A 6,266-nucleotide genomic window follows, 5' to 3' on the forward strand; every position below is an offset into this window, starting at 1 on the left:
TCTTATTTAGATTAGAAGTATAATATGGGACATTTTTAAAATTGCCAGAGATTGTATTTGTTCACCAGAGAGAGACAGAGAAATAGAGAGAGAAAAAGAGGGCTGAAGCACCCTCCAAGGGATGCATGGTCATGCTTCAATTCCTTCTCCTGCATTTCTCCATCTTCTCAGAATTTGGGGCACACATACACAAGCACCCACCATGCTTCTCGGACTGCTGGGACCAGCATTTGAACTATGCAGTCAGCTATGTGAGTTCTGACTCCCTTACTCACCAAGCTACAGGGTAAGCCCCTTATAAATTATACAAAATTACAGATATTAGAACTGGAACCAGTCTTAGACTATGTCTCAATGCATGCTTCCAATTTAATGATAAGAAAAGCAAGGGCCAAACAAGAGTCATTTTGAAAATTAAATGAAGAGACTTGATCCTACAAGAATTAAATTTTTTAAAAACATTTCCCAGTTTAAGTGACTCTAGACATTACTAATACTTCCTGTTCTACTATACCATTCATTCCAATGCATTCAACATTTTAGGATAACTTCTTTAAGAAATAGCAGAAATTGGGACCAGCAGTTAGTGTAATGGCTATGTCGCTGAACTCCCACGTAGTTGACCAAAGTTCGCATCCCGGACCCAGTGGCTTAAAACTCACGCTGGGTGCATGTGCGTGTGTGCCTAAGATCTGGAGAGGAGAATGGAGGAGAAAGGACTGCGGCGTGCCCATCCCCCCTGGGGGGGTGATTTCTCGATTTCTGTCTGTCTCTGTCTGTCTGGGGAGCGCACATGCCCTATAGCAAAAACCTCTCCAAAAAAAAAAAAAAATAGAAATAGCAGAAATATAATTTTGTTGCTGCATTAACCTCAGACCCAATTTATTTCTAGCTTTTGATTATTAGGATAAATATGAAATCCAAGAAAATTTCACTTAGATTAGTAGTAATCTTTGTGCTTAAGTATTATCTACCTTACTAGTATTCTGGAATAGTCTTTATTCTTCTCTGATTAAGCTTTGAGCGTTCTGAAATAGCAGAGTGTAATGTTCCCTCAGACATCCCAATACACACCTCATCTAAAAGTTACCAGTTTAATGAGCTGTCAGGAGTGAATCTACTTCACACTTTCTTTGGGACACCATTTTAATAAAAATAATAAGTTGGTGAATTCATAGAGAGGTTGCTATGACAATGCCCTCATAGGAAACCAATGCAATTGAACATTAACTGATAATCTAGGTTAACTATTAGCCAACAGAAAAATTAAAGTCAAAGGATTCAGAAACATTAGCAGAGTAAATATTTTTGTCATTTTATATTTAGATATATATACTTCATTTCATTCATTTGCCTAGATTTCAAAAACTGTACCCAATATTAAGCAGTTATATAAAAATAGGTTTTCTTTGTAATTTTAATGCCCTTTATTTTCTCTCTCTAGTGATATTTTTAAAGAAGAAAAGTAATTTTCATTTGGGTAAATCATTTAAATAATATAATTATGTAATAAATGCTAAAAGAATTAAGCAGAGTACTTATTTTTAGATACTAGCAGGAAAAGAAAATATTTAAATGACTGAAATGCCAGATTATACTAACTTTTTTAAAATTATAAATAGAAACATTCTTAAGCATTCAAATAGATCCTGAAAGTCTTGAGACTAACTGAGGAGCAGATAAAAATCACCAAATTTTTACCATGTTGGGAAAAAAAAATGAGCCTAAAAGTAATCTCTGCATTTCAAGAGAGTTACATTCAGAATTTAGATATTTTTCCACCTGATGTGACTAATTTTGATTGGCAGATACAAACATATTGACCAGAAATAACTCAAATTAGTTTCTTATTTAATGAATATGTTGATTGGATTTACTTCATTTATTTCCTGAGAGAAAGATTAAGAGATAGAGAGAGAGAGAGACATCCCTGACAGGGTCTTACCAGACTGCATTCCTTCCCTTTCTTTCTTTCTTTCTTTTTTTTTTTTTTTTTTTTTAGAGGTTTTTTGCTATAGGGCACATGCACTTGCCAGAAAGACAGAGAGAGAGAGACAGAGAAACAGAAAGCAAGAAATCACCCCCCAGGGAGAATGGCCACGCCACAATCCCTTCTCCTCCATTCTCCTCTCAGGATCTTGGGCACGTACACACATGCTCCTGGTATGAGTTTAAGCCACTGGGTCCAAGACTCAAACCGTGGTCAACTACATGGGAGTCCAGCGACATAGCCATTATGCTAACTGCTGGTCCCATGCATTCCTTCCCTTTCAATCAGCCAGGATCAGAAGCATACCTGCTGTGTTCAGGTTGATCTGAGATTTGAACCCAAGACCTTCCCATATGGCTGCAGTATTATTCAGTGACACTCTGCCACCTGTACTCCTATGACCGGGCTATTAGTTCATTTTTTTAGCCTTATGGATTTTTCAGTTATTAAATATGAATATCTGTAACCTAATTTTTCAATTATGCATTAATTACATATACTACCAAAAATGCAATATCACACATCCAAAGGTACGCATTAAGTAGACTTCTGTTCAATTTAAAAGTAACACATAGAATGCATGTATTTCTATGAATAATTTAAATGTTAAGACTAGATGCAAAAATATACATTTCTATTGCTAATCATGTGTACATTTCTCTCAGTGTGAGAATTAAATTTTAATACATTATGCTAAAGAAAAATGAGCAAAACATTTTTCTTTTCAAGATAATTTATAATGTCAAGTCATGCGTGAGAGTAATGAGATTAATAATAGAAAGTATAGATTTATTCATTCTCTGGATGATAAATCATGACAAGTCATTAGAGTCATGTAATTCAGTGCAGTAAAACTATGTGACTGCTGAGAGAGCGGATAATACTCTTTAGAACAGTTTGTGTCTAGTTGATGAGTTAAAATGAAGGCAGAGTGGTTAGTAGTGTTCTAAAATTGTTTTACATGAATAGAAAACCAGCAATTTGGAGTGTAAATCACATTGGAACTGAATACTCTCTGAAGATTTCAAAACAACACAGGAAGAGGACAATCTAAGATAATCTACTATCTCCTATGGTTTATGACCTAAACTGATGGAGCATGACCATAATACATATCACATAGCCCCCTAAAACAAAGTTAAATTATAATAATAAAGGGCTGGATAGTAATGCAGTGGGAACGCAATGGGGCCCACATGGTAGGGTCTTAGGTTCACATCCTGAGGCCTCTCTGAACACGCTCGGCACATGCACCTGACCCCATTCCAGCTGGCTAAGGCTGGAGACAGATGAAGTGACCCTATTAGGAATACCTGTCTCTTTTCTCTCTCATCAAATAAATATCCTTTAAAATGATAATAACAATAAACAAACATAAAGTTCATTTCTAACCAGTCTACAAATGTTTATATGTTTATTCATCATGACTAACGCTATTCATTTTATAATGATAAGTTTCTCATTTTTATTTTGACTTTGTTTTTACCATAGGGCACGTTCACTCCACAGAGAGAGAAGGAGGGAGTGAAAATGAGAAATCAGCCCCCAAGGGGAATGGTCATGTGACAATTCCTTCTTCTCCACTCTTCTATTGGGATTTTGGATCCACACATAAACACCTGGTATGATGTTCAAGTGTCGAGGTCTGAGACTTGAACTGCAATCAGCCACAATACTTGCTGGCCCCAATTTCTGTTGTAAAGGCAGGGACACATTACAAAAGTTACAAAGTGATTTCTCTTGCTTGCCTGTGTAACCTATACAGCAAGTACACTTTCTGTGGATTGTCCAGTGTTACGAGTGTTTTGGCAAGAGTTACTTCATGCAAATATATGTATTTGCTTATATATTCATTTCCTCACTGTCCCTTTGCACAAACTTCCTAAATATGCATATTCTCTACAACTTTACGTTTTGTTTTGTGGTTATGTAATAAATCTTGGAGACCATTTCCCACAGTATCAATATGTGAAAATCCCTCCTTAAAGGAGAGACCTATTTTTATATCAGAAAACATTTATCAAAAGTTTTTAAAAGTGAAATATAGGAATATGTATGATTTTGAATTAATACTGTAAAAAATGAAATCTAGTCATAACTCTGTTTACTACAGTGATTTTTTTTAAAACAGTTGACGATTTTATTGTTTTCACATTTCACAATACAAATGAAAACTGCACTTTTTGCCGCACTTCTCTCTTCCAAAACTACTCTTATTTTTAATTTTTTTTTTTAATAGGAAGGGGGAAAGTCTTCCTTGACATGCTGTTAGAAAACACCACGATCTCCTGGTGACGTAGACAAGTTAATACAAAACTGACAGAAAGAAGCCTCCCGTCATCCTTATCTGTCTGGCCGAGTCGTCCCTGGCTGAGTGGGCACCATCATGGGCCGGGCAGGAGGTCTCATCATCGGGGGTCCATGGGTGGCCTCATTCAAGGAGCAGGTTGTACTGGCATCATCCCAGGAGGAGGAGGGCCCATTATTGGCATCGTGGGAGGACCCCCCCAAATGGGGTGCTGGCATTATGCCAGGGCAAGGAGGACCCGGGAGACTAGGGGGAGGTGGGATCATTACCCCTGCAGGAGGAAGAGCAGAGAATGGAGTAGGAGATATCTCCTCTTGTTGAAAGGCAGCAGTTGTTTTGTCAATCAGGCTCTGAGCCTGCTCTTCCATACATTTCTTTCTTTCTTTCTTTCTTTTTTTTGAGAGTTTTTCGCTATAGGGTGTGTGCGCTCGCCAGACCTACAGAGAGAGACATAGAGACAGAGAGCAAGAAATCACCCCCCAGGGGGGATGGTCATGCCGCAATCCCTTCTCCTCCATTCTCCTCTCGGGATCTTGGGCACGCATGCACATGCGCCCGGCGTGAGTTTTAAGCCACCAGTCCGGGACCGAACCGCTGTCAACTACGTGGGAGTCCAGTGACATAGCCATTACACTAACTGCCGGTTCCCCATACATTTCTGATAGTAGTCTTTCACATTCTCTTTGTGTTTCCTACTACTGCAGTGTGTTTTTCTCACGGATGGAGAATCGTGGGTGAGGTGTGTATCACAGTAGTTACAATAAAACTTAGGCATGTTGCTCCTCAGGCCGTTGGCCTTTCCGCTCCCTTTACTACAGTGATTTTGAAGTAAATGAGTTTAAGCACTATTTTGAGATAGGAATGAAAATGAAAAGTAACAGGGAAATATCTAAAATTCCTACTGTTAATTATATTTACAGTGACTGCTAAAGTGCTGTGACTTTGGGCCTGTGATAATAATTTCAGAAAATGCTCAGTTTTAATGCTTAATGAGAATACAGTCTCCATTGGGGAAGGGCGAGGTTTACTTAGGTTTTCATTGTTCAGGCACTGTAACTTGCCTGACCCAAAGTAGGCCCTGTACAAACATACGTTGATAGAATCTAAGTAGTCTTAATGACTACGCTAATTTGTCCAAACCTCATGATCCTCCCTTCTTACTGTCTTTCGATATAATTTTCTTATTTTTTACTTTTAACCACTGTTCATCTCCACAGCATCATGTAAATCTCAGCCAGGCCACCTTTAGCAATCAGTTTCCACTTAACTACCCCTCTCCCAGCCATTGTGTGCCCATCGTATTGTCATGTCTAACCACCCTCTGAGACCCTTGCTAAGAATATAGGTTCCCTGGCACGTTTATAGGAATTCTGATTCAAAAGAATTACATTATCTTCAGACCCAGTGCTCCACAGGCTACTGTGAAAGACTTAATCTTAATAATTAAGATTTCCAAGCTCTGAAAGCCTAGATTAGTTTCAAAGAACTGCACACTGTACCTTCCCAAATTTGATTTAGTGTCTGCGTACTACAGTTATGCTAATTTCTGACACTTGTCCTAACCACCAAGTCAAAAGTGAATGGGTCTTTTATTCATTCCCGCAAGGGAGATTGGAGTTCAATGGCAAATAAATCAGAGAGATCCACAGAGTTTGAAATCTCAGACTGTTTTGGCTCCAGACCCGTGATTCTCATGGATGACAGCACAAACGTGGCATAGGGGAGCTTTTAAACTCCACATATCCCAGGACTCAGTGATTCACACCATGACTAGAAGTCCCCTGGTGATTCCCATATGCAATCACCAGAAAAGTGATATCAATTATTAGTCCAGTCATTCTTAATCAAAGTCTAAACACGTATTAAGTAGTCAACATTTTCAATATAATGTATACCAAATTTAGCCACTTATGCTTCCCCTGAACCTCGTTACTAAGAATCCCAGGTTGCAAGAGAGTTCAACAATGG

The 6,266-nt window shown here is 38.3% G+C and overlaps 1 pseudogene; it reads right to left on the reverse strand.

Moving 5' to 3' along the window:
* Positions 1–4,333: 4,333 nt before the first annotated feature.
* LOC102477217 (U1 small nuclear ribonucleoprotein C-like) lies at positions 4,334–5,099 on the reverse strand (annotated as a pseudogene).
* Positions 5,100–6,266: the final 1,167 nt, after the last annotated feature.

The sequence above is a fragment of the Tupaia chinensis genome, unplaced genomic scaffold (assembly GCF_000334495.1).
Source record: "Tupaia chinensis unplaced genomic scaffold, TupChi_1.0 Scaffold000657_1, whole genome shotgun sequence".
Taxonomy (NCBI): Eukaryota; Metazoa; Chordata; class Mammalia; order Scandentia; family Tupaiidae; genus Tupaia; species Tupaia belangeri.